The sequence below is a fragment of the Myotis brandtii genome, unplaced genomic scaffold (genome assembly GCF_000412655.1).
Source record: "Myotis brandtii unplaced genomic scaffold, ASM41265v1 scaffold426, whole genome shotgun sequence".
NCBI classification, from domain to species: domain Eukaryota; kingdom Metazoa; phylum Chordata; class Mammalia; order Chiroptera; family Vespertilionidae; genus Myotis; species Myotis brandtii.
The window spans coordinates 1,217,759-1,238,799 of record NW_005366314.1 but is presented as its reverse complement, the minus strand read 5'-3'; positions in this window follow the sequence as shown (position 1 = coordinate 1,238,799).

Sequence of the window (21,041 nt, the reverse complement as noted above, 5' to 3'; positions counted from 1 at the left end):
CTCCCTCCCTTCCACTCTCTCTAAAAATCAATGGAAAAAATATCCTCAGGTGAGGGTTTAAAAAAAAAGAGAGAGAGAAATGAAGTTATGCATTGACCAGGCGGCTCAGTTGGTTGAGTTTCATCCTGTGCACTGAAGGGTCACCAGTTCAATTCCTCATCAGGGCACATGCCCATGTTGTGGGGTTGTCAATCCCCAGTCAGGGTGCATACAGGCGGCAACTGATTGATGTTTTTCTGTCACATCGATGTTTCTCTCCCTAGCCATCCTCTCTCTCTAAAAATCAATTTAAAAAAAAAGCATATCCTTGGGTGAGGATTTTTAAAAGAAGGAAGCTAGAAAGGAATAAGGTTGAGTCAGGCACATATTGAAGTATTTCCTTAGCTAACATTTTAAAATATCCCTTGGTCATGTGGGAGCTAGTTCTTAACTACCTAGACCAGGAATACAAATTCCTATAGAAAATCTGCCTTTTCAAAATAAGATAGATTTACAAAAATTGTCTCACCTCTTTCTCTCCATCATTGCTTGCTTTTTCTATTTTTCTCTCCAATTCCCATCCCCTAACTCTCCCAGGTTCTTATTGCCAACAATGGCATTGCAGCAGTGAAATGCATGCGGTCTATCCGTCGGTGGTCCTACGAGATGTTTCGAAATGAACGTGCAATCCGATTTGTTGTCATGGTCACACCTGAAGACCTTAAAGCCAATGCAGGTGAGTTATTTGCATTAAGAAAGCATCACTCTAGAGCAGCCGTGGGCAAGGATCCGGCCCTTTTGAAATGAATAAAACTAAAAAAAAAAAAAACCGTACCCTTTTTTTTAATGATGTTTACTTTGAATTTATATTAGTTCACACAAACACTCCATCCATGCTTTTGTTCCGGCCCTCCGGTCCAGTTTAAGAACCCATTGTGGCCCTCGAGTCAAAAAGTTTACCCACCCCTGATCTATGTTCATCAGGGATATTGGCCTGTAATTCTCTTTCTTTCTTTTTTTTTAAAATATGTGTTTATTGATTTCAGAGAGGAAGGAAGAGGGAGAGAGAGATAGAAACATCAGTGATGAGAGAGAATCATTGATTGGCTGCCTCCCGCACACCCCACACTGGGGATTGAGCCCACAACCCGGGCATGTGCCCTTGGCCGGAATCGAACCCAGGACCCTTCAGTCCGTAGGCCGATGCTCTACTCACTGAGCCAAACCGGCTAGGCCGTCTCTCTTTCTTTGTGGTGTCTTTATCTGGTTTTGGGATTAGGGTAACCCTGCTTCATAGAAAGAGCTTGGAAGTGTGCTTTCCTCTTGAATTTTTTGGCATCGACTGAGAAGGATTGGTTTTAGTTCTTCTTTGAATGTTCGGTTATTCTTCGGTTCTTGATTTGGGTCAGCTGGTGACTACAGAGTGGAGAAAAATATCCCCCAGGGTTTAAGTTCACACATGACCCACAGCTCACAACGTTAGCCTGTTGTGTTTTTCGTGCAGCAAAGCCTTTTTTCTCCCTGTCAGGTGTCCCTTCCATGAGCATCATAGCACCCTTGTGGGTCTGGGGCAGCTCCTTCATCTGTGCTGTGATGGTCTGATAACCTGCCCAGCACGTGCCTGGCACTCATGACCATTTAGTGATTGCTTTATTGGATACTCTGTTCCCTCAGTTCTAATATGTACATTTACATCACTAACACGTCCTGCGATCAGCGATGTCCTGTCATTATTGTTGACCTGGGCACCATGATCATAACTGAGACAAAAAAAGTTATTTATGGAGAGCAGGGGAGTAAACCTAATTCTAGTGATTCTGTTCTTGCAAAGCTGTCACCAACTGCGTGGACTGCCCTGTCCTCCCATAGCCCCCGACGGCAGCACCATCACCCCTGTGTGTTGGTAGCAATGGGACTCTCAGGCTCCACCCAGACCTTCCCAATCAGAATTGTGAAGATCAAATCGTCCAGCAGCTGCAAACTGGGGACCCTCAGGCCCACATATGATTTTATTTAATAGCTTTATAGAAATATAATTTGCATACCTTAAAATTCACTTATTCACATTAGTTTATAAAGCAAAATTACTTTATTGATTTCTTAAATTCCTTCCACTCGTGCATCATTAAAAAGAAACGGGTATTTCCTTGGCATTTTCCAATGATGCATTATAAAATAAATAAGAAAAATTAGAAATTAAAATGCACCCTGATTAATTATGTAAACTGGTAATTTTTTTTTAAAAAGCATATCTAATAATTTGGTTCTTCATAAAATGGAAATTTAAGTATTTCTCCTGATAGTCTTGAGGTTATCATGTTATGGGTAATGCAAAGTGTGGCACAGGCTTTCATCTAGAAAGGTGTCTGACACACCTTATTCAACAAGTGAAATGTGCATGACAAAATGCATAGTCAGTGCATGATAGAAAGCAAATAGGGTTGGTGTCGACACTAATGTAAATACTTGGTTTATCTTGAAAAATTAAAGCATTTAGGAACACAGGGTCTGAATTTACACATGGACAAAACTGGCTGGAGTTGAGTGGCATTAATTTTCTTAAATGGGACGTGAGTTGTCCAGTTTGACAGTCTCTTCTGTACCTATTGTCTTATACTCACCTGCTGAATTGTGAAGACTGTGGAGGTTATGTAGGCATCTGTGATTCGCGGGTGAGTCCCATCCCCATTCAATCAGTCAATACACTTGGGCCCAGGAAGTGCAACGAACTGCCCAAGTAATTAAAGACAATTTATCCACCTGGAACCTACATATTTTACTTAAAAATATTTAGTGAGACATTTTATTATAATTCTTTTTAAATTTATCTTTATTGTTGATAGTATTACAGATGTCCCCTTTGTGTTTTCCCCCCATTGACTGCCTCCACCGGCACCTGCCCCTCCAACGCCTTCACACACTATTGTCTATGCCCATGGGCTCTGCAATAAGCATATACATTTCCTGGTAGGAGATTTTAGTGTCAAAAGTAGGTAGTACATCAGAGAAAGACAAGTATCACATGATCACACTCATATGTGGAATATAAATAACAAACTGATGAACGGAGTGGATCCAGAGACATGGAAGCACAGAACAGAGAGCGGACTCTCAGAGGGAAGGTAGAGGAGGGTGGGTGGGAGGTAATCGACCAAAGACAATGACCACCTAGCCTTCCAAATATCATCCAAAGATCACCACAGTCAAATTCAGTAGGGGAAAAAAGGGGGACATATGTAATACTTCCAACAATAAAGAATTATTTTTTAAAAAGTAGGCGATACATGAATAATAGTAGCAACAACAGTAACGGCTAACATTGCTGAGTACCTACCATGTGTAAAACCCATTATAGATGCACATGCGGACAAGACTTGAAAAGAGTGAATATCAAAATGGGTAAAAAGTCACCCTCATAAATGGGTGATTTAATTTTCAGGACATTAGTAGGACAGAGGGATTTTCATTTGTCTTGAATTAGAATGGAAATTTATCACTCCGTGCTGTTCAATATCTTAGCCACTAGTTATTCACAGCCATTTACATTTCTGTTTAAATTGATCAAAAGTAAATGAAATTAAAAACTTACTTTCTCTGCCCCACTGGCCACATTTCAGATGCTCACAAGTCACCTGGGCAGAGGCTCCCATCTGGGCAGTGCAGGTGTCGGCGTCCCTGATCACAGGAAGTTCTTCCGGCACCACTACTCTACAATAGCAGCGTCTTGTGAGGCATTTAGATCACGTTTGGAAAAAATTAAAATTTGTTCGACAGCCATGCGCAGAGCAGGGACAATGGGCCAGGTACAAAGGGTCACCTGGGCAGAAAGCCCCGGATGCCTAGCAAGGGCAAAACTGAGAAGACGACCCTCACCCCCTGGCTAGCCTGTCCTCCCCTTTCATCACTGGTCCTGCGGCTCGAACCCCTGACCTTTCATATTGCTGGTCGTGAGGTTAGACAGTCTGACTTTTCCCCCTAAAGGTAGCATCTAGGTCAGTTGTATTTCAGCTCCAGGCCAGAGAAGCAGCAAAACCAGACGAGAGAGGAATACTCCCAGGACAAAGGGCTCAGTTGAGCACTCTCCCTCCAGGGAGCACTCGTGCAGTTCCCCCCCCCCTCCTTCCCCCACAGGCAGGTATCCCCTAACCCTCTGAGGGACCCCATGAGACTGGCAACAGGGGAGCAATGGGCAGCGGCAGCTCGTCCCAGGCTCACCCCCTGAGCCTGTCTCCAAGGCCCCCTTTTCTCTGAGTTCCCAGTGAGCCAAGGCAGTCCAGCCTGGGCTCTCCTGTTGGTGCTTCTAGGCCAGCGGTTCTCAACCTGTGGGTCGCGACCCCTTTGGCGGTCGAACGACCCTTTCCCAGGGGTCGCCTAAGACCATCCTGCATATCAGATATTTACATGACGATGCATAACAGTAGCAACATTACAGTTATGAAGTAGCAACGAAAATAATTGTATGGTTGGGTCACAACATGAGGAACTGTATTTAAAGGGCCAGAAGGTTGAGAACCACTGTTCTAGGCCCTTCCTTGTTGCACTGTCCTGAGTACATTTTTGCTGCCATCATGGACCCAGTACCCTTTGGCTCAGTGCTGTGTAGCCCTTCTCTTTGGATATCCCCATCCCCCATCCCCTTTCCTTAAATAAACTCAATTTTTTTTAATCACCGTCTGAGATGGCTATTGAACCTGCTCAGGCGCCACCAACTTTAACCTTTCAAAACTGCCACATGCCAAAAGTATACAAATTAATCCAGACACACTTTACAGACTTTATAAAACCCAGTAAGGGGTAGTTGTGGTCAGCCAGCCAACATTCATTTCCTGTAGAGAAGTTTAAAAGTAAACTAATGTGAACCAGGGGGGTGGGTGTGGAGTTATCTGAAATTGGTTTTCTTTCAGCTGACATTTCAAACTTCCCTCAGACTTAGTGCATGTGTTTGAAATGATTAACTCACATTAATATCGCAATTTTCATTTTACGAATGGATGAGAAGTACTCAGGGCAAAGACAAGTGTTCATGGCCATAACTTCCATGGAATTCTCCTGGAATCTGAAGTCGTGTATCGGCTGCAGGACAATGCGAACTTGTATGTCTGTCAGAATATTGACTCCCTTGCAGCAGGTCCTGAAGGCAGGGGGACACGTGGCGGGTCCACACACGCAGACTCACTGTGACTTCCACACACGACGGCCTGTGGAGTTTGGTGCTAAAGTCAGAGACTGAAGAGATGGCTTTACAGCCGTTAGCCTTTCTCTTCCTATGGCACACGCACAGGGCCACCGACCGGTGCCACCCTTCCCGGGGGTGTCCTCCTGATTTGGAGAAGCCTGGCGGGAAGAGTTCCGTGTCTCTGGTCAGCCTGCGATGCAAAGCCCTTGGTCTCAGCGCATCTCCGTCCAAACCCCTCAGGCGGCAGCCACGGCCTCCGGCTCCCACGCAGCTTCAGTAGAACACCTCACCCGGGATCAAGCAGACCACACTCCGGAGCAGAGGTGTCCCGCGTTTATGCTGGGGGTCCGCTAACATTTCCTATTTATGTTACTGTGTCAGTATCTTTAAGATGCCGGCTGAGACCCACTCAGCCGCTTACCTGACCCTGATGGCTTGCAGATGCATTCTCGGCCCGGAGCCTCGGGAAAGTGCTGAGCTCTGCCTGCACATGACGGCTCAGGACCTGCGGTCTCCCTGAGACAGGAATGGAGACACTCGCCCGCGGCTGCACTTTTGACCCGGCTCTCCTCTCCACTGGTTCTGGGACTGAAGTTTCCACTTGCCATGAGTTCAAAGCTCTTCTCCAAATGGCTCGTAATGTTTCCACTTGCCAGGAGCGAGTTCAAAGGCCTTTCTCAGCCGGGCTCATTAGACTTGGAAGATAGATGGCTCACTTTCTGCAGAGAGCTATTACCATGAATTATTTTCCCTCTCCTGTGTCTCTTCCAGCACAGCGTGGTCAAATTATAAAAACACGTGGACTCTTTAGAAGCCGGGGAAACCTACCACCTGAGAGACTCTGTGTAAGCTCAGGATTCTGGGGAACAAAACACTTCCCACCACGGGCTGCGTTCAGATATTTTGTAGTTAAAAGATATAAGATTTAATAACTACCCGTATTAAAATTGTTTCCCAACTTCAGTTACTGATTTATTTTCAACAATTATTATAACAGAGTTTCGATAAAGAGAAAAGGCTTTACAGATCTTTGGAGTTCACTGTAATGTTGTTATTTTTTTTGTTTGTAGTGCTTTTTAGTCTATAGCATCTTTTTGTTTTTATTGTGCTGATTACTGTTATCAATTGATAATGATAATAATACTAGAGGCCCAGTGCATGAATTCGTGCACGTGTGGGGTCCCTTGGGGTGGCCTGCGGATATCGGACCCCAGCTCTTGCCCCCAGCCTCTCAGCCCCGCAGTCCTGCCTGGTACCCCGCTGTGGCCTGGTGCTGCCCGCTCACCTGCTCTACCATCCGCCACAGTCCCGCTTTCATCCGGGCCGGCAGCGCCATGTTACCAACACCCGCCATGTTCCGCACCGCCCCCTGGTGGTCAGCACACATCATAGCGAGCGGTGGAACTCCCGGTCTCTTGGTCGAACGACCACCTGAGGGGACAATTTGCATATTAGGCTTTTATTATATAGGAGGATTGTAGCAACCACCCCACGGCCTCTGAGGGCAGATATCTCTGGTTCTGTTTACAGAGGAGTGCCCAGTGGGTAGGAGAAGGACAGGAGTGACCAGAGGAGGTACACTCCTGTTATAGCTACAGGTTCGCTTGTTCATGTGCAGGAGGCTCTATCATGTAAAGGGACGGTGTACATTTACCTGCTGAGCTCGGCAGTGGGCACAGCAGCCTGGGCTCTGGACGAGGGGTGGTGGGTTGGGCTCCATGGCCAGCCGCCCCTTTTCCAGAGCGACGCTCTTCCTTAATGGAATTTGTAACAGACTTAATAAAGAAGGAAAATCTAGAATATTAAGGCAATGCATGCATTAAGGAAATTAGAAATCGATGAGTACTTGGCATTAGGGTAAGAAAATGTGAAACATTTCACTAATCTTCACAGATTTGGATGCTGTGGCTTCCGGTTTCCTGCGTTTACACTGGTTTCAAGTGGTGTCTTGGTTGGCAGTCGCCTGAGACTAGGGGGCTGAGAGCCAGTACAAGGTCAAGGGACCATTTTATTGGAGAGGAAAGTGGAAGCCTGCTGCTCCCCAGAGTGTATAATTAATTCATGACAAAGAATAAGAAAGGCACATCTCATTAAAATAAAAACCCAAGTGTAGGGAGGCAGTGGGGGTATAAGGACACATATATAATACCTTAATCAATAAAGAAAATAAATTTAAAAAAACAACAAAAAAACCCAAGTGTAAGATTGCCTGGTGTTCAGACTTCCTACCAGGCACATGTGTTAATATGATGATGATGGTGGCAGTTAGGGGGGTGACGGTGGAGGTAACTCACAGTGACTGAGTTCTGTTACCCAGGCCTTCGCTTCACATGCACGGGTATCAAATAAGCTAGATCTCCCAACAGCTTTATGATGGGACTGTTACAATCACACCCTACCGATGAGGAAGTTGAGGCAGGGAACAGTTAAGTAACTCGTCCAAGTTGAATAGAAGTAAGTAAAGAAGTGAAATCTGGCCTCAAAAATCTGACTTCAGGGAGCAGCCTTTTTGCCATTTAACATGGAGATAAAACTCCATGTTATCTACATAATCCTTACAGCATCCTCTGAAAGGCTGTGATTACCATTCTACAGGTAAGGAAACTTAGAGAGAGGTGCCTGGAATATAGGTACAGAAGTCATAAGTAGGTTAGCTGGAATTCAAGCCAGTGTCTGCCTTTATCACACACACACACACACACACACACACACACACGTATTCAGTGGTAGGACACACAAGCAACCTAAAGAAACCTAAATAATCAGACAAACTGAATGTTTCCTTATATAATTGACAAACTTGAAAATTCTATTTTCATACCTCTCATTAGGGCATAGTTTTTAAAATTTCATTTCTGAGCGATAAGGACTTTTTTAGAGTCAGAAAAAGAAAAATTTTCTGCTTTTTATCTTAATATTTTACAACCAAAATTCCGAGGTACCCTTTGATATATCTAGTCTATAGACATCAAATACATTTAAAAGTATTTTTGAATAATAAAATAGTTTCCTTTTTGGCATTTTTATAGCAATTCAGCCCTCAGTGAAGTTACTCTGGTTCAGTTGATCATCTTTCTACAAGTCAGAACAACACAAGCAAACTTGTGCTTCATCTTTTCCGCACTGCGTGTACCTGGCATCCGAGACACATTTATTGCCTAAAGCATTGGTCGGCAAACTCATTAGTCAACAGAGCCAAATATCAACAGTACAATGATTGAAATTTCTTTTGAGAGCCAAATTTTTTAAATTTAAACTATATAGGTAGGTACATTGTTATTAACTTAGTTAGGGTGCTCCTAAGGCTTAGGAAGAGCCACACTCAAGGGGCCAAAAAGCCCCATGTGGCTCGCGAGCCGCCGTTTGCCGACCACGTGCCTAAGGGATCAACCACAGGCCAATCCCAGTTCCAGATACGAACATAGGCCAGGAGAGAATAAGGGACACTTTGTTTCTGGAAGTTTATCTGTGAAATGGAATGAACTTTTATCATATAAAAGGACTAAGAAGGCAAAAGTATAGATAACCACTCCCTCACCCCTAAATGTCTCTAGTTAAGGAAATGTAGCTCCTCTCGCTGTCTCGTCACTTTGATCTTGGTCTCTCTCACCTTTTGCTTAAGCTCCTTGCTCTGCGTGTAGCCTTGGCATGCGGTGCGCTCACCCATCCCCTTGCGAACGACCGATGTGCTCCCCCATCCCGTGACATCACAGTCTCGCTGAGGGCTGGATTTAACGCTTTCGCTGAGAAGAATTCTTTCTTACGGGGAGGATAAAGGGGAAAATGATGTGCAGAGATTCGTGATCTGTTTCTCTGCTTAGGGACGTCCACAGAGTGAAAGTTGCACACGTCTGTGTCCCTGCTAACGGCCTGGTGGGATCCTGTTCTCTGGGGAGAGGCCAGAGGAGGGGTATCTTGGCAATGTTATCTGCCTGCGAAGCCTCTTCCCTTTGCTTCCCTTCCCACTGTCGTTTGCTGAAACTCCCTCATAGAGAGCAGCCGAGGGCTGTTTTCTGTGTCCTCCTGGAACAGGTCTGGGTCCCTGGGAGGGGCTTTGTCAGGAGGAGGTGCTCAGGGAAGCTTTGCTAACTCAGTGCCCGCAAGCCCAGGGCTCCCGAGGGGAAGTGGCCTGACCTCTCGGTGGGAGCAGGGGCGAGGCTGCATGTCCATCCAGACAGACAGCTGAGCTCACAGGGAATCCAGCTACTGTAGTTCAGCCAAGGATACTGACTTCCCTCCCTCCCTCCTTTCAGTCCATATTCAGAGGCAGAAAAGAACCCGCTGGTGCGGAGAACAGGCCAGCACACAGCTGAGGAGACAGGCTGGCTAGGATGTTGGCTGTTCATAGGTGACAGAGCTCTAAAGTTACCGTTTAACTCCACAGGGTGGTCCTAGCCACGCCCCCTGACCTGAATAACCAGGCTGCTTTCCCTCAGGAACAGAATAAAGCGCGGCACACGAGCAGCAGAAGCCGCAGGCTGGCCATGCTCTGAGTAGTTAAATGCAGAGCTGCTGATGAGCACAGGTCCAGGGCTCCCCTGGATTGAAGTGAAATGATACCCTAGAATACATGATTTTCAAAATGGGTCATTGTTTTTCCAAAAATCAAAGAAGAGAAAAAGTAAAATATGATCTAAGCTCCAAAACATTGGCCTCTAATCTAAATTTTGTCTCCTTGCTCTGTAGCCTGTAGAGGAATGAGCTGTATCTGCATGCAGAAAAAGGTGGTTATTGAATATAAATAATAGTTAATAAGGAAAAAAGTTAGTTGCAGGACAATATGCATAGTTCCAATTCAGGCCTTTAAAATGTTATTGATTGATTGATTTCAGAGAGAGAGCGAGAGGAGAGAGAGAGAGAGAGAGAGAGAGAGAGAGAGAGGAAACGTGTGAGAGAGAAACTTGGATTTGCTATTCCATCTCGTACCCTACATTTCACAACATGTACTTGCAGCTAATCCACGTCCACTTTCAAAATATCACTGCACCTTCCTGGTGGTGCGAGTGCTTTGTAGTAACAGCAACTAGCCACGACTCTCCCCGCCCTCCGGTAGCACTTGCTGCCCCTCCTCTCACTGACACACGCACATGTGTACACGTGAGCACACCAGTTCAGTATACGGCTGCTACTATTACTTTGAGCCAATTACTATCTGCTGGTTCAGTTAAAAATAAGGAACAGAAGTTTCTATTTTACCTGCACGTGTTCTTTCTCTGATGCTCCTCCTTCGTCATGGAGTTCTGAGTTTCTGACCAGTGTCATTTACCTTCTCCCGGAGGAGTTTCTTTTAATATTTCTTATAAAGCAGGTCTACTCGCCACAAATTAGCCCATCTTCTGTCTGAGAAAGTCTTTCTTTCTCCTTCACTTTTGAGTGATAATTTCACAGGCACTGCGTTCTGCCTGGGTGGCTCTTTCTCTCAGTACTTTCAGTGTCTCACTCTCCTCCCTGCCTGCCTGCCCGGTTTCCAAGGAGGAGTTGGATGTCATGGTTTTGCTCCTTTGGCGAGGTGACTGGTTCTGGAGTTGAAGTCTCAGGATTGCCCACACCGAGTCTCAGCTGTCCATCGCACAGCTGGTGTCCACCCCTCCCTGGTGGCTGGGGTCCCTGGAGGTCTCTGCTCAGGGCTCCCTGCAGTGGGTGTGATGCTCTGTACTCACTGACTTCCCGGTTTTGGGGGCAGCAGTTTGCCCTGGGACCTTACTTCTTAATGGATCTAAGGAGAGCTGATGGTTCTTGGGTTTGTTAGAATGGAGTGATGACTCCTACATCTGGACTAGAAAACCCTCATTCTTTTTAATGTCTGTGTTTTTAAGTTTTCCAAACGTACTGTGACTCTCATGGATCAGGGCCTGAGTAGATCTTATTCCCCACTGCATTCCAAGGCCCGGAGGAGTGTGTGGCACTTGTAGATGCTCAGTTAATACCGGGCCTGCCGAGTGAGTGGGTGGGTGGTGGCAAGTCTACTCCTGTCTTTTCAATCCTGCCGGCCGCCCTGCACAGACAGCACTCAGAGGCTTGTTGGCCTGAGCTTTGCTGTGAGATGTGCTCACTTCTAGCGTCGGATCACATGCAGCCCCTTACAGATTTTCATAGGTGTTTTCTCACCGTTTGTATCGATCTCCCCTCAGTTTGATTTCCTCTTGCATGTGTTTTTATGGGTTTTATTCACTCCTCTCCATATCCTCCGTCCTCTGGGTATTACAATTCATAGTTCATGTCACTACCAAGTGTCCACATTAAAATTTTTTGCACAGTCCATCTCATATATTCTAGACAGAGGTCTCTGGGTGGCCCCAAACGGTACACATACAAATACACTGTCTCGGAGGAAGGAAGAGTTGAAAGGACTGAAGCAAGTTTCAGGAGAAATCTTTGTACATGTGGACCCTAAGGGAGGGAAGGCTTCGTGTGTACGAATCACTGGATTTAGTTTTTCCAACAGTTTTCCGTGTGGAAGCTGACAGCTCTGAGAGGGCAGACCTTTCTCTTCTGGGTCCGAACGGCCCAGTGCCTGTGGAGCAGGTGCTCCGTGTTCCCTGCTGAGCTCAGAGTCTGCGTGGAAGGAAGTGTGGGCCCCGCGCGGCCGTGACAGCAGCTCTCCAGCGGTCAGTCCCTGTCCTTTGCCGACCGCTGTCAGGTCGCCCGGCTTCTTTGTTGGTGTGTCCGGGCTGTTTCCTTCTCACTGACGTCACCTCAACCGTCCTGTCCTTCTGGTTCTTCTCGGAGCCTCTGATGTCCTCCACTTCCTCCAGCCGCTTCCCTCGGCCTCTGACTTATCTCCGTTTCCTGCACATGTTCCCAGGGTGACTGGGGGGAGGGGGTTCCTTGTGGACGGTGCTGCCCAGAACGTGGTGCAGTTTGGACGGTGGGAGGAATCTGCTCCACTGGACACACGTCTCCTCTTCCTGGGCCTCGCTGGATGCGCCCACCACAGTATGCTGCTCCCGCACGCCGAGCTGTCAGAGGGCAGAGTCCCTGGATCTTGTGTTGCTCACAGCAGACCACTTTGGCAGTTGATTTTTTAAGTGACATTTCCTTTGTGTCTTTTCCCCACCCCCTGACTCCTAAAGCACACATCTTTAACCCTCCCGGAAACTTAAAAATAAAAGTTTATTTATATGTTTGCCACAGGTAGTTCCACAGGGATGTAAGGTCAGACATGAGCAGTGAGGTCACAGACGCCTTTTCCCCTGTGAGGCTGGTGCCGGTCCACCCACCTCTGGCCACAGCTGAAGCCAGCACCACGGGGAGACCTCGTGTTCGAGAGACAGCACTTCCCAGGGCTTCTCCTCACTCAGCGTCTGGTCTTTCCTTCCTCTGGGTCCTGGGGAGGGGCCAGCTGTGTTTGCTGATCAGCATGATGATAAGAACAGGAGATTTCTACATTAAGAGGTTTATTGAGGTTTGCTTCCAGTCATAAATATTTATATTTTTTATAAATATTTTGTGGCACCTAAAGCTAATCTTTGTTCCAGGGTTGAAAGAGTGATCTGTATTTTCACTAGAACAATATGTTATTTGGAAGCAGTGTCTCTTTATTATCGGATCTGTGGCAGTCAATTATATTTTCCTGTTATTGACTTTATACAGAATTTCACTTACACTTCCTTCTATTTTATTTAGCTTAGCAAATTTTGATGCTTTTTTATTTGGCGATGATAGATTTATAGTACTCATGTCCTTTGTGTTTTATTAAATCTCTTTTCCCCCCCATTTTAAATATTAGTTCCGAAATTTATTTTTCTGGAAGTTACACTGTGATCCAAAGTTAGTATTTGTTTGATTGATGATTGTTTCCTGAATTTATAAATATTTCAGAACCAATATTTGAGCATAACCAATTGTTTACTAAATTTTGGGACAAATCTGTGTTTAATTTCCCCCCTTGTGATTATTTGGAGAGCTATACTATGATCTTGGTAAAGTGGGTTATATTTATGTATTCAGTTTATTTAACAGTTTTTATTTATCAACTTTAAAAATGAAGACAGTGTTCTAGATTTCCCTAAAATAAGCATATGTGTGTGTGTGTATCATATATATAGATATATATTTTAAAAATGAAGACAGTGTTCTAGATTTCCCTAAAATAAGCATATGTGTGTGTGTGTATCATATATATATATATATATATATATATACATATATGGCTAAGTGACTGACCAATCGGCCAGTACATATGATGCACACTGGCAATCCTATATAATAAAAGGGTAATATGTAAATTGACCCTAACAGTGGAACAACCAGGAACTACCGGTCACTATTACGTACACTGACCACCAGGAGGCAGACGCTCAACGCATGAGCTGCCCCCCCTGGTTGTCAGTGCGCTTCCACAGGGGGAGCGCTGCTCAGCCAGAAACTGCCTCTGCGGCAGCGCTAAGGATGTCCGACTAATGGCTTAGTCAGACATCCTCCGAGGGCTCCCGGCCTGTCAGAGGGATGTCTGACTGCCAGCTTAGGCCCGATCCCCTGGGGAGTGGGCCTAAGCTGGCAGGTGCACATCCCCTGAGGGGTCCTGGACTAGGAGAGGATGCAGGCTGGGCTGAGGGATCCCCCCAAGTGCACTAATTTTTGTTTAAAAATAAACGTTGACTCGCGCGTGCACAATACATATAAAGCTCTCGCTGGCGCCAATCACACGTGTGTGTTTTGGTCTGTCATTGTCAATCATGAATTTGATTGACACTTCTATTATAGAGAAAGGGTGAATAGCAATATTAAAATATTTCTTCTAATTAATTTCCTTTCAATGTGCACGAATCCATGCACTGGGCCACTAGTTAGGGTTTAGGAGCCAAGAGGCGAATATGGGAACGAATACAAATTCATGATATAAAATTGAAAAGGTGCTGCAGGTGATTTGGAGAGGCAGTGAGACCTGCTCTCCAGCCCAGCCAAGTGCAGCTCACCTGAGCGGCAGACACTTCAGCAAGACCCCTCCCTGGATAAGCAAGACCTACACACGTGCCTGCATGTTTATAATGAAAAGGGTAGTTTGCTTTAAACACTGTAATGTCATTTGATTTTAAAATAATATTTATCAGGACTATAACTCCATTTTAGTATTTTAAAAAGTATTTAGTGCTTTCAAGCCTTTTCTTTTTTAAAATGACTCCATAACATCCTTTTTAGTGGCTCTCTAGTGGTTTATTTTACCAGGCAACTTTTAATAGGCACCCGCAGTTTTTCCTGACTTTTGCTATTCTACATAATGCCATAGTCAGTATCCTTAAACACGTGGTATTTCACATGTGCCGAATATCTACAGAATAAGTTCCCCAGATGTTAAATCGGGTCAAAGTAAAAATGTTAACTAGACTGCGTTAGTTATTATTGTGAAAAAATGTTTAAATAAGTTTGTGTTGTTGTTTTTATCACAAATTATTGGAGTCGAGGGTCTATGTCGTTTTCTTCCCACCAGGCACACACTCACTTTGGCTCTTACTTACATTCCAAATCCTGTAGAATTAAACAGATTTTACCTGTTGTGAGAAAGCTTACCATTCAGGAACCCTAAGGTGAATCTGTATGAAAATGTAAGGAGTGACAGGTAATAGTTTCTTTTTTATTTTTGATTTACTGGAATTTAAGAACTGGGAATTTTATGTAAAGGGCTGGCCTTCCCATGGGCCCTGCACTGACCAGCGGGAAGATGCTTTAGACTGACCTGTGGAGCCTCAGAGCCACAGTCACACTGTGCAGATCAGTTCTAGCCCCGCGCAGCTGCTCCGTCAGCCTCTGAGTTCCCTGAAGTGCCTCTTGTCTCCTGAGCCCTACAAGGAAGACTCCTCATTCTCTCTCTCTCTCTCTGCCCAGGATGAGAACAGCTTCTGGGTGCACGGAGTCCTCCCTCAGCTCTGCAGGGGATCGTCTCTACCTCGTTTCCGAGGACGCCAGACCCGAGGTAAGCTCAGACCATCGGCCCTGTGCTGACTTTTGCACAGAAGCAGGACTAGAATCGTTTTACATGAATGATTCTCTATAACTGGCATTGCATTAATCCAGCCACGATATCATTTCTCTTTCTCCGTGCCTAGGGAGTCGGGGGGGGGGGCCTGTCTTTGTTCTCCGTGGTTAAGCCTGTTCTCTGCTCAATTCCCTGCTTCCTGTTGGGGTGTGGGCTTTGGGAGCACAGGGCTTCCTTCTGGTTCCTTCCCGTGTATCAGCTGATTGAGCAACGTCAGGCCCAGTGCGACGTCTTCACATCAAAGATCTATCCGCCACCGTCTTGGGCTTTTGATGCCAATATTTGCATATCGCCCGGAGGTAGACGTGTGATGAAACTACACGGAGATTTCCTCTTCCTCGGAAATCCAAATGTGCTTCAGGGTGGTGACCGCCAGGAGGTGGGAGCCTGGGACACCTGCTTGTCCTCCCCCACATGAAGGAGGCCGTGTGCCTGCCGGCCATGTGGTCTGGCCTGCACGGTCTCGAGGACATGGGCAGGTGGTGCCGTCTTCCTAGGGCACACGAGGGAAAGCAGCCATAGTGACAGCTGAGAAGACACAAGTTAGCTTCTCAATCACACCCAGTAACATTCCTTCACTCTTTCTCTCAGGAATCCTCACCATCGCAATTTGCAAAGATTAGCAAACTTAGAATTGACACCTTCAAGTTTTGCACAGTTTAGGCTAAGGAAAGCCACTCAACAATTGCTACTTGGTCACTGAGTCGCCGTTATCTGCCATGCAGCTTTCCCCAGTTTACCCGCAGCATTGGCTGTATGGTAAGCCCTTTGCTCATCGGGGTGATTCAAGACAGCTCATTTAAGATGTGGTTCGTGTACAGTACAGTACTCACCTCTTAGGATGGTTGGAAGGCTCAGTGAGACAGCCCATTGCTGAAGCTCTTAGGGTCATAGTGCTGCCCGTAAAAGTACAACGCTGGTCTCCGGTGTAAGCCATGCATGTACATTTAAAGTTTCCTGAAGTCCAGTTTATGAAGTACGGGAAAACAATTCCAATATCTTCTTCCATTCAGTGTTCCTAAAACTTTATCAATTTAACATCTAACAACAAAGAAATGCATATTGAAATCAGCTAATGAAATAGGTTACCTGTTGATGCTAAGTCTGAAAGCTGGTGGGCGTTTCACACGTGCGGGGCGTCTCCTTCCAGACTGCCGTCGGTGCTCAGCAGACCCGCGGCTGAGGGGGACGTGAGGAGATCCGCTCAGCGCCGTCTGGGTCTCGGAACAGGGACACACAGCCCCGCAGAGCTAGCTGTGAGCTCTCCTAGTGCCCCCTTCTCTGCCACCGGGGCACTTTCTCAGCATTTGTTTACTTTTTCTTACGTCATATCTACTTACTTTCTTTTCCTCCTAGAAAGAATGTTCACTGAAAAGCACTGTCCCTGTAGACATTAACCCCACACGTCCTGTTGAGAACCCGCCCACGCCAGGCACTATGGGACCATTTCCCAGATCTGATTTCCCGTGGCGCCAAGAGGGTCTGCCATGCAAGGCACCCATGCACCGACTGCACGAATTGTCTAGCTTTGTGTGCTCAGACACACTTACGAGTAGTTTTTTCAATAAAATTGGTCTTTATAGATGTTCTCTTTACTTAATAAGCAGCAGTCTTAAGCTCTGACATTATGTGCTTTGATCAACATGAGAATTTAGTCACAGGTGACTCCTTGCAGTTATGCAATCGTGGAGGGATTGCTCCACTGATAAGTTCTTCTAAGACGCGCACTGTCTCTGGGAGGACACACTCGGCAACAGCTCATCCACTGTGTTGGAAACAAACAAACAAACTGATGGTTTTGTGTAGTGTTTCAGTGATCAGCCAAAACTACTTAATATGAAAGTTCCATACAAACTATAAAAGCTACGAAAATATTAGTTGTTGCCAATATTATTACCACAGAACATAAACTGGCAAATTCTGAATGAAAATTACAGTTGTATGGGGTCAAGGGGTCTGGACGCTAAGCTGGGCTCCCAGTACCTACAACCAAATCTTCTAAACTCTCTGGTGCTCAGTTTTTCTCCTTTGAAATTTATAAACCTGTGATTTTCAACTCTGATTGCACATTGTTGTCACCTGTGGAATATTTAAAATAGAGGGCGGAGCCCGGCCCCAGAGACTGACTCAATGGGTCTGGAATGTGGCCTGGACGTGTGTTGTGTGTGCTAGTGTGTGTGTGTGTGTGTGTGTGTGTGTGTGTGTGTGCGCACACACTGGGTTCTAAAGAAGAAGTATTGCGTATAATTCGGGAGCTGTGAGATACGAGGCCGTAGAACTTGGGCAGCTGGGCGGTGTGAGTGAGATGTCTGCCGACTGTGCACCAGCAGATGCTGTGGAAGCAGCGGGGAAGTGTGCGGCGGCTGCAGTCTGCCAAGGGGACCCTGTCAGTGACCGTGGTGGTGGATGTGGCACAGTTTCCGTTCCTGGCTGTCTCCGCCTCATTGGAATGGTTCTCTAAAGCTGATGCGTCTCTGATAAGACTCTCCTGTGTTCATGTGCTGCAGGAATAAAGGAGGAAGAGCACCCACCACACCTAGTGCCAGCAGCTTCCTGTGTTAGTAACGTAACAGTTACTTTTTACAGTGGCTTACATAGAAAAGCTTAACTTCTGTGTGAAACTAATCATCAGTCTAGGGTTTCAGTTTGGGCATAAAGAAATAACTGGATCTTAGAAGTGTAATATATTTTAATTTTATTTTATTAACTTATTAAAATAGGTTTGTTTGCTTTTTCCTTGCTTCTGTTGATCCAACTAAATACACCTCAGCCACCCCAATGCGTAGTCGACCCTTCCTGCTCCGTGGATTGTTTGTGTCTTTCTGCTCTGGGCCAGATTAAAGCACTGGGTCCTGAACCAGGCCCATAAAGACAGTAGTTTGAACAAACATACTACCATGCAGGGTTTTCCAAGTATTTTTAAATTGCAGTTTACATTCAGTATTATTTTGTATTCGTTTCAGGTGTGCAGCATTGTGGTTAGACAATCCTATACTTTACAAAGTGTTCCACCCGTGTTTCCAGAACCACCTGGCACCACACACAGTTATTACAGTAGTATTGACTCTATTCCCTCTGCTGTACTTTACGTCCCTGTGATATTCTGTAGCTGCCAATCCGCACTTCTCAGTACCTTCGCCTTTTTTACCCTGTTCCCCCAACCGCCCTCACATCTGAAACCACCAGTCTGCTCTCTGTATCTGTGAGTCTGTTTCTGTTTTGTTTATTTTGTTCCGATTCCACATATAAGTGATACCTTACGGTATTTGTCTTTCTCTGATTGACTTTTTTCACTTAGCATAATGCTCTCTAGGTCCATTCATGTTGTTGCAAATGGTAAGATTTCTTATTTATAGCCACGTAATATCCATTGAATATATGTACCATGTCTTTATGCAATCGTCTGTTGACGGGAACTCAGGTTGCTTCCAGATGTTGGCTACTGTAAATAATGCTGCAATGAACACAGGGGTGCATATATTCTTTTGAATTAATGTTTTGGGTTTCTTTGAATAAACAGGCAGCTCCATTTTTTATTTTTTGAGGAACCTCCATCCTGCTTTCCTCAGAGGCTGTATCAGTGCACGAGTATTCCCTTTTCTCCACATCCTCACCAATTCTTGCTGTTTGTTTATTGATGACAGCCATTCTGACAGGTGTGAGGTGACATCTCATTGTGGTTTTTATTTGCATCTCTCTGATGATTAGTGAAGTTAAGCATCTTTTCACATGTCTATTGGCCATCTGTATGTCCTTTTTTTAAACTATTTTTTATTGATTTTGTACAGAGAGGAAGGGAGAGAGATAGAGAGATAGAAACATCGATGAGAGAGAAACATCGATCAGCTGCCTCTTGCACATCTCCTACTAGGGATGTGCCCGCAACCCAGGTACATGCCCTTGACCGGAATCGAACCTGGGATCTTTCAGTCCGCAGGCCGACGCTCTAGCCACTGAGCCAAACCGGTTTCGGCTATATGTCCTTTTTGGAGAAGTGTCTATTCAGGTCCTCTGCCCTTTTTTAATTGGATTGTTTGCTTTTTTGGTGTTGAGTTGTATGAGTTTTTTTTACTAAATTTTGGTTATTAACCCCTTCTCAGATGTATCATTGGCAAATATTTTCTTCTATTTAATAGGTTATCTTTTCATTTTGATGATGGTTTCCCTTGCTGTCCCAAAACATTTTAGTTTGATGTAGTCTCATTTGTTTATATTTTCTCTTATTTCCCTTGCCTGAGGAGATATACCAGAAAAAATATTGCTATGAGAAATGTGTGATTCCACATATAAGTGATAGATTTGCTGCCTATGTTTTCTTTTAGTAGTTTTATGGTATTGAGTCTAACATTTAAGTCTTTAGTCAATTTTTGAGTTTATTCTTGTGTATGATATAAGAAGATGGTCTAGTTCCCTTTCTTAGCATATATTTTTTCAATTTTCTCAACACCACTTATTAAATAGACTATCTTTACCCATTATATGTTGTTGCCTTTTTTTTCAAATATTAATTAACCATATAGTTGTGGGTTTATTTCTGGGTTCTTTATTCTGTTCCATTGATTTAGTCTGTTTTTATGCCAGTACCATACTGTTTGATTACTGTGGCCTTGTAGTATAATTTGATGTCAAGTAGCATGATTCCTCCAACTTTGTTCTTCTTTCTCAAGATTGCTTTGACTATTCAGGGTCTTTTGTGGTTTTATATAAATGTTTGGATTATTTGTTGTAGTTCTGTGAAATAAGTCATTGGTATTTTGATAGGAATTGCATTTAATCTATAGTTTGCTTTGAGTAGTATGGACATACTAATGATGTTAGTTCTTCTTGTACATGAATACGATACATACTTTTATTTATTTGTATCTTCTTCAGTTTCTTTCTTCAGTGTCTTACAATTTTCTGAGTATACGTGTTTACATCCTTGATTAAATTTGGTCCTAGGAATTTTAATCTTTTTTATGCTATTGTAAATGGGATTATTTTATGAGTTTTCCTTTTTGATAGTTCATTATTGGTGTATAAAAATGCAACCAATATCTGAATATTTATTTTGTATCACTACTTTACTGAATTCATTTATTGGTGGAATCTTTAGGGTTCTCCATATACAGTATCATGTCATTTGAAAATAATAAAAGTTTTACTTCTTTCTTTCCAATTTGAATACCTTTTATATATTTTTCTTGTCTGATTGTTTGCTCAGACTCCCAGTACTATGTTTCCAAATTTTTACTGATTCTTCTACATAAATCCTGGCTCTCTCCTCCTGCATTTACTGCATATGACACATGGAGGAAGAAAAACGTTTGAGCCAAAATTTGAGAACAGATTTAAAGGCATTTAACAAGAGAGGTTGAGCCAGATTACAGAAATCACAGCTGAGAAGCAACGTGCTAAATGTATTTAACATCAAAGTCAAGTGGAGTCTTGTTTATTTTGCTAGTTACTTAGATGGTTTGTGTCTCTCATTTAATAATTCAGCCGAGATCTTCACTGTCAAGATTTTATAGTTTAAACTAGAGGCCTGGTGCACAAAAATTTGTGCACTGGAGCGGGCGGGTCCCTCAGCCCAGCCTGCCCCCTATCACATACTGGGAGCCCTCAGGGATGTCCTACTGATGGCTTAGGCCCGCTCCCTGCTCCCCTTGGGGATAGGGCCTAAGCCACAGTCTGGCCTCCCTTTGTGGGAGGCGACCGGGCTGATTAGGGGAAGGCACCAGCCCCATCAACCCGCTGCTGCAGCCACTGCCAGTCACCGCAGCCACCAAGGTGTTTTCATCAACATGGACTCCAGTCCCTTCACCATGAAAAAAATGACAACTTTCTTTCGGCATTTTCAAGATGTGTCTTTCATAGGATATGACATGTCTGTCTGTCTTTCTTTCTTTCTTTCTTTCTTTCTTTCTTTCT